Genomic DNA, 12,795 nt, shown 5'->3' with positions numbered 1-12,795 from the left:
GAGATTTGCCGTATCGCTTGGTAAGTATAGTTAACCGATGTCATGGTTTATAATGAGTCCCACCTCGTTGAATGTAGCTCTTAAGACTGATTGATGACTTTCGATTCCGAACACTGATTTGTTTCGTCAAGAAATAATAGGGAGAAATGTATTAAAAAGAACTTGAAATATTAAATCACTATATATAACATGTGGATAACATTATAGGGTAAATGTGACTTAGGATATATACTCTTTTATTGTTTTTTTAGTAAAGTACAGTGTTCTTAATGCTTGCATTTATTAGTTGTGGAAAAACTATGGTGAGTAGAATCAATGGCACAGAAGGCTTAAGTAGACCATTGATGAACCCGTATATTTATCTCAAGTAACTAAAACATTTTCTCTTTTTTTGTTGACAATTAAATGTCAATAGCATGAGTGCTTCTGCGACTATATTTCAATTTACAACCTACCTAAGGAGAGTGAAATTGTGAAGCTAAGCCCAAGAATGGTGAGGGGTGGTTGGCAAACAAAAGAAAATTCAGTTGATTGTGGGATATTTTTCATGAGAATTATGGAGACGTACATGGGGAATCTGTTGGGGTGGAGCACGAGACTAAGGACGGAGAATGTATGTCTTTTTTTATTAAGTTAGTGTTGCTACTTGCTTGGAACATACTAAATGTTAGCTAAGTACGTTCCGTTGAATTGTGCAGGACAATCAGAAGAGTAACGTGTGGTGTACGGGCATAAAATCCTAAGTTGGCACTATGCCATATATGGATTTCAACAACATTAAGAATACGTTGCCAAAAGCCCATAAACTGTTGCAGCAGACTGGAAATTTTCAATGGCAACATTTTTTTGGCTGTTAGTATTTTCGGCGTTGCCTTAGCTTTCAAAGCCAACAGTTTATATCCAAAGGCAACATCGGAAATTCCGTTGCCAAAAAGGCATAATTTTGAAAAAAAGTGGGACCTAATAAGTAGTGGGTCCATATATTAGGTCCACTGTTTGGTAGGTCCCACTATTGTACTGTGGGGTCCGGCACAATTGCAACAGTTTCTAACATATAACACTAAATATAAAGCAACAACACATTTTATACCTACTGCAATAGTTTTTAAATTATCAAATTAAAAGGTACTGTTTGAATACATATATTTCCTTACATTCCAAAATCAACATCCACAGGACACATCCCTACTACTACTTAATGCCAACACCTAACCAAGCATAAAAAATTCGAGCATCACAACATTTCAAGTCTTCTTGACCTCCTTTACCTTGAGAAGTGCAAGCCATTGGTAATCCTGTAGTAACTGCTGTCTAGTTGTTTTAGTTTATTTTAGAGTCATATTTTAAGTTTTTCATCAATTATATAATTTTCTAGAAAAAATATATAATTATTTTAAAATTATATTATAAATGATTAAATACTATATATATATATATATATATCGTAAGGTTCTAGAGAAAACCTCACTATCAAGAAAACCGAGAAACCCTCTTAAGACCGTTGATTAACTATAATATTGATATAATTAATTAAATAAAGGGCAAATGGCAATTTTGTGATTATATTGAAATCAGTGGCAGATATAATCTTACATATACACGTGATTATACAAGGAAGTTTGTTGAATATGGAATTGGCGTGATTTTAGGGTTGATGTAATCATTTATGATCTTGATAATTAGCAACTACATAATTCTATATTCCTGTTGATACGTTGATTTCTTGGATGATTCAGTTGATTCATTTTCATGTTCTTCTCTCTCACTCGAACGATTTCATTTTATCCTGTATACTTCATCTTTTCTCTTCTCATACGTACACAAGTGAATTAATATATTTTGTTTATTATACTTCACTACAACAATTCTGGGTATTTACGACGGATTTTTGCAATGGGATTGAAGGTAAAAAAATTCTGGGTATAGCTTGTTGTAATGGGATTGAACGTATATAGATTGCAAACACTTGTTTTAGTAAATGGCAGGTCTATTATAGACCGCATGTCTATAGCCTACAACAAGATAGATTTATAATACAACACATCTATAAAGAATTGCAGTCACAACATGTGTAGTTTTGCTAACCAACTACAACTTGTTGTTTGTCTTTAAATTCCTGGTGAACCCCCGGTCCTGCAATGTTGAAGTTTGTTGGTAATCCCAAAAGTTACGTTGTGGAATCAGTAGTTTTTTATATTGAATTTGTTTATCCAATACTGGGTACGGTCACTTCTCAATTGTTTGCTCTGGGTTACAAAGAGATTCTGCTTGTCTATACAATTAGCAAGGTTTATTTTAAGATTCTACTGGATGTTGTATGTTATGATCTCAAGTGTTCTATAGATTATACTAAGAGTTGTAATTTATGAACTTAAGTGTTCTGGTGTTCTTCTTAAGTGTTTAAAGTATAATGCATTGTTTTGAGTATTTTTTAGAATCTTGCACAATATAAATTATGGAATCATCACAAATTCTTGGAATTTGTTGATCATGGGTGTTCTACATTTTCATTCGATTAACTTCTATTTGATGCTATCCTAAGAGATGTCGTTTGCTTGAAGATTAGTGATCAAATGCTTGCAAATGAACTTTCTGTGTAAATTTAAAATTCTGCTCAATGTTCTATCAGATATGATCTTGTTAGGATTCTAAATTCTATACATTATCTAAAGATTTTGTACAAAAGTTCTATTGAAATTTCTTCAAAGTAATCTAATTAATATTATGATAAATCTTCTTATACTTAAAGAACACTTACTTCGCTCTTAAAATAAATTAGAAATATATTTTATAAGAACATTATAAAGAATCTGAAAATTACAAAAAGGTGATAATTAACTTTAGATATAAAATCTCAACTTCAAAGAAGTCTATAATTATTAATCAAATTCTAAAATAAATAAATTTACAAGTAATATCTACAAATCTTGAAATTTTGAATATAACTAATGAAATAAACTTAAAGAATCCTAATAATATAACAAAATTATATTAATTAATATACTGTTTATATTGAAAATATCATTATTCTACAATAATATGTTAAAGAATATTTAAACGAACCTCATATCCGTAAAATCCAAGGGCTACTATAATTAGGAGATTTAGGGGTCATTTGTTAAATCTGGACTCTTTTTTCTGAATGATTGAAATCTGAATGAACGAATAATCTGAATGGTGTATGAAAATTATTGTTTGTTAATTTATTTTATCTGAATGACAAAAATCATGAATTTAATATATTTTTTGAAATCATATAAATTTAATTTATTAATTATTATATATAACATATATTATTTAATCTAAGTCATTTTGTCCGGCTAAAATTCATTGCAGGTTCAATAATCACCATTTCTTTTGGTGTATAATTTATTATACTATACAATATAATATATACTTATTTTTTATTTTTGTATATCAATTCGACAATAATTTAATGATTAAATTTTCAATCATCAAACTAAAAATTCTATAATTTTATAATTTTAAATGAAGATATAAATAATATTATTAGTGAATACATGTAAGAAATAGTGATTAAAAAATTAAATACGATAATACATGATATGTGTCATAGTACTGCGCCTTGGGGTAATATACAGCGTCGTGTGATTTAAATGATTCTGGATGGTTCAGGCAGATTTTTTTAGGTCAGTCGTCCAGAAGATTATGGAGTCGTCCAGCTGCATCATTCTATTATCAAACAGTCTGAATGGATGCAAAAGCACTCGTCCAGTTCAGTTGGCTTGGTTCACCCGTAAACAAATGACCCCTTAGTAAATATATATATATATATATATATATATATATATATATATATATATATATATATATATATATATATATTAATAATTCAGCAAAGGGTATAATCGGACATCAACAATAAAAAAGATTTTGGGCAAGGATTCATTTCATGACCATATATACAGATGATTTGGTTAACATAAATAACAAGATATGTAACCAATTGATTTCCCTTTTTATATTCTTAAATATTTAATCATCAAAGATTCTTTCAAATATTGTGTAGATATTTAATATAATATTAACATGAGAAATATACTATATTTATTATATAGTGATAATTGATTTTTTTTAAATATTCTTTTAATTCAATTTCTATTCAACGATTCCACATGGTATTTTCGAAATATTAGATTATTTAAGACCTGTATTGTAATAATTCAAACTGAGATTCTTTAAATTTTTTGTATTAATATAAGTTTCTTTGAAAAAAATAATAAACTAAAATAAATTCATGTTAACTTTAAAAAAACTATTACGATACATTCTTGAATAAAATAATTTAAATTTAGACAAAATTATAACATGATTTTACTTTAAAAATACAAGAATATCACGTTTAATAAATCTATACTTTATTTCTTATTAAAGATTTTTTGGATGTTGTATAAATATTTAGTTTTTGGATAAAGATTCTTTAAAATATTGTATAAATATTTAGTTAAAAGACTAACTTGCGAAATCTATTATAGCACACAATCAAAATTAAGATCCTTTAAAATATTCACTTATATGTTTTTTTAATTTGAAGTTCTATAAAGTGCTCTTTAAATACAAATTAAGTCAGTGTTCTATTTCAATAATAGATTTTTGAATTTTTCTTAAGAAATTTAATTAAATATAGTTTATCGTATTAATATTCCTTAAATTACTTACACTACAAGTGGCATCAGACAACACTAATCAGACAACGGACGCTGAAAAAAGTGTTGGCCGAAATTAAGACACAACACTTTCTTTTCGTCCTCGAAAAACTATTGTCTAACACCTACGACCTACAACGGTTAAAAAACTGTTGTCTAGTAAATTCAATCAGACAACACTTTGTTAACTGTGGTATTGTATAATGATGCATGTCAGACAACTGTTTTTAGAGCCGACGTGTGAAGAAATTTCAGACAATATTTCAAGAAACCGTTGTTGTAATTAGACAAGTGTTTTATCTGTTGTGTTGTTTACGAGCAGTTCAAACAAGGGTTCCATACAGTGTTGTGTGACTGAGAATCTAACATACAAGTGTTTTAGATAGCATCGTATCTAAACCTTATAGACAAGTCTTTAACTAATCAACATTGTCTGACTGAATGACTTCTAAGAAAATAAACATACATAAGAGAGTGCTAACATTCAAAAGTCCTGGCGTAAATTATAACAAAATAGTCAATTTCTTCATAGTCATAGGGTTTTCTTGCATAAAATCAAGAATTGATCAAGAAAATGCGAATTTTTAACTCACAAAAATGAAAACTTACTATACAACGGTTTTCTTCTCATCAACCGTTGTCTACACTGTATTTATACAACGGTTTTTTCCCGAAGAGTTGTTTGATCCTAATTTAGACAATGGAATATCTTCCAACGGTATAAATTCCGTGATGGTTGTGTCATTTTCAATGATACAACATAGGTGCGAATAAAAACCGTTGTATGTTCGACACTACAAGACAAAATTTACCTTTATACAATAAGACAAAATTTACGTTTAACTAGTATTGTTAAAAAAACATACAAAATAAACATGAAAAATTTTGATTTTTTTTATACATGACTAATATTGTTAGTTCTCGACATCCGTACGGTTAGATGAGCGAAAAAAATATTTATAAATTAATATAAAGCTAATCGTATACATAACAATGTTCTATCCAGTACTTTCTAAATTGTGAACATAAAACACATACTAATACTCACATTCGAACTACAAAATTGACTTAGTATCACAAATGAACAATACATATTTGCATATATGCATAATATAAATATATTTATTCAGAAAAATAGTACAAAACAAAGAATTGATCAAGGAAATGCGAATTTTTAACTCATAAAAATGAAAACTTATTATACAACGGTTTTCTTCTCATCAACCGTTGTCTACACTATTTTTATACACAAGTTTTCCCCGAACAGTTGTTTGAACCTATTTTAGATAATGGATTCTTTTACAACGGTATAACTTCTGTAACAGTTGTGTCAGTTTCAATGACACAACATAGATGCGTATAAAAAACCGTTGTCTGTTAGGCACTAGAGGACAAAAATTAACTTTTTACAATAAGACAAAATTTACGTTTGACTAGTATTGTTAAAAAAGCATACACAATAAACATAAAAAAATTTGAATTTTTTTATATATGACTAATATTGTTAGTTGTCGACATCCATATGGTTAGATCAGCGAAAAAATTATTTATAAATTAATACAGAGCTAGTCGTATACATAACAAAGATTCTATTCAGTACTTTCGAAATTGTAAATATAAAACACATACTAATACTCACATTTGAACTACAAAATTATCTTCATAGTATAAATTATGAACAATATATATTTACATATATGCATAATATAAATATACTTGTTAAGACAAAGAGTACAAAAACAATAATTGATCAAGGAAATGCGAATTTTTAAGTCTTAAAAATGAAAATTTATTATACAACAGTTTCCTTCTCATAAACCGTTGTCTACACTATTTTTATACAACGGGTTTTCCCCGAACAGTTGTTTGAGCCTATTTTAGATAATGGATTCTCTTACAACAGTATAACTTCCGTAACAGTTGTGTCAGTTTCAATGACACAACATAGATGCGTATAAAAACCGTTGTCTGTTAGGCACTACTGGACAAAAATGACGTTTTTACAATAAGACAAAATTTACGTTTGACTGGTATCATAAAAAAATTTGAATTTTTTTTATATATGACTAATATTGTTAGTTGTCGACATCCGTACGGTTAGATCAGCGAAAAAATTATTTATAAATTAATACTGAGCTAGTCGTATACATAACAAAGATTCTATTCAGTACTTTCGAAATTGTAAACATAAAACACATACTAATACTCACATTTGAACTACAAAATTATCTTCAGAGTACAAATTATGAACAATATATATTTACATATATGCATAATATAAATATACTTGTTAAGACAAAGAGTACAAATACAAGAATTGATCAAAGAAATGCGAATTTTTGCATCTTAAAAATGAAAATTTATTATACAAAATTTATGTTTGATTGGTATTGTTAAAAAACATACATAATAAATATAAAATCAAAACAAAATTAGCACATCTATCTAGGTGAAAAAATGAGCCGGGTTATTCCCCCCCAAAACAACAATTAGTAACCACAAAAATATTCAGTTATTTATATTACTATTATATTTGGCTCTTAAAATATGCTAATTTCAATTAATTTGAATTTAAGTATAAAATATGTAATATGTAATAATATTACATAATTTTATTATATTACGTATATATATAAATAAATATTATTTTTTATAATAATTTTAAGTTATTAATATTATATATATAATAAACAAAAAATTATATGAAATAAAATAAGTTGTCTACAGAGGTGGAAAGAAAGCTGTACAAATTTCCGCCGCACAGAGACTCTTAAGCCCCAAAAATTTTCAGTTCCCCCCAAAATTTCACTAACTCTTTTCAGCTCCCCCCAAAATTTCACTAACTCCCTCGATTCACCTCACCCTCACACCCCCGATCCTCTGCTCACTTCACAAATATCACACATCACAGCTCTTAATCACCGATCTCACTGGTCCCTTCATCCCGATTCTCAGCTCACATATGGATATTCATCTTGATCTTAGATTAATCAAGGGTTTAATCTCATGGGTTTTCTTCAAATTGCTTTTAATTACTAATAACTTCTTCTAATTTATCTTATTTGTGTCGATTTGGTTTGCACATCTCCATTTTTGTGTGTGTTTAGGGTTTTTACAATTTCTTAAGATTAGGGCTTATAATTGGGGCTTGAAATCAAGATAAATGGGGTTGTATTTTGGGGGTTTAGTTGATTTATTTTAGATATTTCGATTTATATATAGTATTTATTTGCTGATATTTTTGGTTTTGTAGAAACTAAAAGATCTGAGGCTTTTGTTCTTTCCTGTTTCAGTTCTGTGCGAGCTCTATGATCTCAAGTTAATTTGTTTGCATTAAGGTGTATCATGTAAGTTTGTACTTTCATATATACCTTGTGAGATTCTTCTATTTAGAATGTTTATACAATATTAGTTCACTATTTTTTCACATATATGGCGCTGACCAGTGGAGAATAGTATCTTCTATGCCGATGGTGCCGACTGTCATATTAATGTTTTCTGGGTGTTTTTGTTACATTCCAAGAAGATGATTAGGCCTTTTAAAGTTTCTTCATTTTTAAGTAAAAGAAGTAATTTACTATAGATTCTATATTTCTATTATCCTTTGCTTTTTATTTGGCCCTGATTTTACATGTAAAGCACCTGGTTTTGCTAACTAATAACATGGCTTTGAGTAAAAGAAGTGATTTATTGTGGATTCTATATTCCTATTATCTTTTACTTTTTATTTGGCCCTGATTTTACATGTAAAGCACCTCATTTCCCTATGTAACATGTTACTCCGGCTTGCCATGACAAGTTTGATCTGTATGAGTTGAATCACATTTGTTTCTCTTCATTGTTAGATATATCGTATGGGGTTATCTATTATTACAATAAAATGTTTAAAGATGATATCCCAATTAATGAGTATAATTTTATGAGATGTGTACCTTAGTCAATAAGCTTCCTACCGATTGTTATTTTCAGCAATGCCAATAAGTTTACTCATCAGTTACTTACCTTTCATGTAGATATGCAATGCAGTTTTTGTTGCAAGAATTATGAATGTTTTGTTGAGGTTTGTTAATGAATTTGTTGCTTGAAATTGGAACTCGTGTACACAGAGAAAGACTCTTCAGGAAACTTGACTCTCTAATATAATTTTTAGTTCATAAATCTTGTATGATGCTGAGTATTGCATTACAGGAGTGGTAAATTTACAAGTAGTTCGAAATATATTTGTGTAGATATATAGTTTAGTGACCTTATACTATGCACAAAAAGTCGGAATGCTTTAGTTTATAAGTTGGCCTTCTTTGGCTTCTGCAGGTTTTGTATTTAATCTCTGATCTGTGATGTGATGCTCAATTACAGGGAGATGACAGAAGTAGATGAGGCATATGATTTTGTTAAGGTTAGTTGTTTGTTTGGTTTTAAACTGTTGGTTACATGTAAATGTTCAAAAAGCTACATGTAAATGCCAGTCAGTTTGTGTGTCCAATTGCTTTGCTGCCTATATTCTTTTATTCTTTGTGTGTAGAGTTTTTCAACTATTATCTGTGAATGACTAACACAACATCCCAGGTTCTCTCACTAATAATACGAGATATATGTCTAGATTGCACGACCATGACTTCAAGTGATCAGAAGAAAATTTTGAATCAAGTGCAGAAATATATTTTTCTTTAGTTTATTATTTTATGTGTTATCTTTGTATTTTCCACCGCTCGAATATGTTACTATCTTAAAGCCTCCAAATCTTTGCAAGGGAAATTATCATTTTAAGTTTGGAATGTCTTAAAGTGATTTTCTTTGGCGAGGAAGCAATCAGTGTTTTAAATTTGTTTTGGAATATATGTTGTGTTACATTTTGTATTTTTATATTGGTCTGTTGGGATAGGAGGTTGTTTCTGAATTGATAGTCTGTTAGATGTTCACAGTTTTACATGTTCTGGCTTATGTTTTCTTTTGTATCTTTTTAAAAGATCCTTTAAACATGTGGGATTCTAGTTAAAGGATTTTCACTCATATAATTTTTTTGAGGATTAACATACTTCTTTACATGTTTACGTTTTGTGTGCCCAAAACCCACTGTCTTTAACTATCAATTAGGTGTAGAAACTCGAGTAGTATTTATCTCACACTGTGATCCCTTTTAAATTTATATATGCCCTGTGTGTTTGCAGGTAGGAGTCTTAGTTTGGTCCCTACTGCAGACATTATTAATTTTGCAAGCAAACTGCTAGAAGATTTCCGAAGCTGGTAAACGTCGGGCTAGCATCAGTAGTGTAGCTTCTCTTGACATGTTAGGTGCAGCCTCATTAATTGTACATCATGTCAATGACAAGTTAACTGACCAGCAGAAATGTCCAGGGAACGTATTTGGCAAGTGTACTCCCAAAACATGGGATGATCATGGAATTTGTAAGAAGTCAAGTAGTCCTTACGTATTGGGCAATGAAAGAGATTGTATAGTAGCTGATTTTTGGCTGGTATATGTGATTGTATGTTGTTACTATAGTTGATAATAAAAACTTTTGTTACTAATTTATGGCTTGTTAATAATATTCTTCAGCATAGCTTAATTAGGTTATGTAAAACCATTATCTGACATAACTAAATACAAAAGGAAAAGAAAAAGAAACAATTGTCCTAAGCCCTACAAACAACACAATTTTAAGAATAAAATCGTTGTCTGAGACATATACAAATAAGTAATAGTAGTAATAAACCATTGTCTAAATCCTTGTTATTCGAGCATTTGTGACAAAAACCGTTGTATAAGAGATATCACACAATAGTTTCAGTTTCTAAACTATTGTTATAAGGAGTCTTACACAAGTATATGTGCAATATAAACCCGTTGTACAACATACTAAAACATGAGCTTCTTTTATACAAATACACTTGTCGGATACTCTTATCAACAAGGGTACCTAACTACATAAACTGTTGTCTGTATTGCTACTAACAACACAAATCTAAAATAAGACTATTGTTGTGAAACCTTTATAACAACACTTTCTTAAACAAACATGTTGTTGTTTCTGGGTCTGGCACAACACGCCCTAAAATATAAACAGTTGTGCTTCTTTTTCTCACACAACGGTCGGTACCGTTGTTTGAGGTGCGTATCAGACGGCACCTCAATAGACCACGGTTTTCTTTGGCATCAGACAACGGGCAAAAACCGTTGTCTGATGCCAGTTTTGTTGTAGTGTTATAATAGATATTTTATGTCAATTTTATAAATAATATTTAAAAATCTACTATATATCATTCTACGACATTTGAGCGAACATTTTAAAGAATCTCAACTTTATATCCGTAAAATCCACATAAAAAAATTGAACTCTTAGCGAGCTTGAGCGAACATTTTAAAGAATCTCAACTGCATATCTGTAAAATCCACATCAAAAAATTGAATTCTTAGCGAGCTTGAGCGAACATTTTAATGAATCTAATATAAGAGAAGTGAAATATAAGCACATATGCAAAAAGTATAAAATTAAATTTATAGTCGAATACCTAAATGAATCTTTATTTTTGAAAAAAATTTATAATCCATATTCATAAAATAATAAAAAGATTGAAACTTATACTAGAATATACAAATGAATCTTTTCTCTAAGTAAATAATAACACTTAAATGAATCTATTATAAAAATAAACATAATTGTAAGCACGAGATATGTGTAAAATTGAAAAAAAAAAAGTTGTTGCATTATATAACAATACTGATATGGGTCTGAAATTGGCCCTAAAAATTATTGGGTTATTTTGAGCCCGGGTTTGATTAAAGGCCAGAATATAAGGCCCGGATTCTGGGTTTATCACCCAAAATTCGTGGCTAGCAGATTGAGGTTATAAAAAGCCCGTTGGGCATCTATGTTTGAGAAACATGGGCTGCCCAAACTCAAGGCACGAGCCCCCAGCCCGATCAGGGCCCAGAACTCGAATCCTAGTCCTACTAGGAGTCTGACTGACGAGTCCAGGACTCCGAGAGTTCTACAAGAACTCTGAATTTCGTGGATAACTATCTAGAGTCCTAGATAACCTCCAGTAGCTCAAGATAAGGATCAGAGATCAGTCCTATCCTATCTCTGACTCAAATACCTATTTCTACTAGGACTCTAACACCAGGGATCCTACTTCTAATCAGTCTCTAACCCTGAGACATCTATATAAAGGGCTCTACCCCTCCAAAATAGAACTACGTTTTTTGACTTGATTCTTCACCCCGCTGAAGATACGTAGGCACCTCGTGAGGACCCGTCTGAGTTCCGACTCGCGAAATCAGTCAAAAAGCACGAAGCTCACCCCTCGATTTTTGATCCATAACATTTGGCGCCGTCTGTGGGACGAAGACAACAACCATGGTGTCCACCAGATTACGCTCAGAAATTCATGCACCTTCAAACGGAGACAACACCGCAACCCAGGATCCACCCTTGTCTCAGGTCACCGCTGGAACCTCAAATCCCGTCACCACCACACCACCAGTCACGTTGACCCTCGCTAGCAGTGGCACAACCACCGCTGCTCAAACCTCGATTCCTATGATTTTTGGCACGCTGCCCCCTATGACTAATGTTGTGGCCACAGCCACTGATCATGGGACTCATTACTCAACCGTTGTGACGACCACAAGAGGACCAACAGATGAGTATGTAGTTTATACGGACGACTCTTCTGAAGATTCGGAGAGGGACTATGATATTCCCCCACGAAGGAGGAGAGAAGGAAACTAGAGCCGAGGCTCCCAGCACAACACCGGGCCGAATAACCCCGAGTCCCGTCGACCCACGGACCAGGAGTACGAAGCCAGGATTCGAGCTTATGAACAGGAGATAGCTCAGTTGAGAAGAGACGGGGCGGCACACCAGACCAGGCAGCCACCACCCGAACCTCGGCAACGGACTGAAAACCCTCAGAACGCAGGTATGAATAGAATTCACTTGTTGGCTGCAGGTGATCCAGATAACCCGATCCCCCCATTCACCGAGGAGATCATGGCAGCAAGGATTTCTCGAAAGTTCAAGTTGCCCACAATTAAGGCGTATGATGGAACGGGTGACCCCGCGAATCATGTACGAACTTTCATGAATGCATTGTTGTTGCAACCAGTCACGGAGGCCATTAAGTG

General features: G+C 31.4%; 1 long non-coding RNA gene across 1 annotated transcript; it reads left to right on the top strand.

Annotated features, from left to right (window-relative positions):
• The first annotated feature begins 7,403 nt into the window (after window positions 1–7,403).
• LOC135150576 (uncharacterized) lies at window positions 7,404–10,198 on the top strand. The gene is made up of 2 exons (XR_010288703.1): window positions 7,404–9,063; window positions 9,836–10,198. It is a non-coding gene; the product is annotated as an uncharacterized LOC135150576 (long non-coding RNA).
• Window positions 10,199–12,795: the final 2,597 nt, after the last annotated feature.

The sequence above is a fragment of the Daucus carota genome, chromosome 2 (genome assembly GCF_001625215.2).
Source record: "Daucus carota subsp. sativus chromosome 2, DH1 v3.0, whole genome shotgun sequence".
Lineage (NCBI taxonomy): Eukaryota > Viridiplantae > Streptophyta > Magnoliopsida > Apiales > Apiaceae > Daucus > Daucus carota.
Note: the sequence above shows the minus strand (reverse complement) of the source record. Positions and strands in the feature narration are given on the sequence as shown.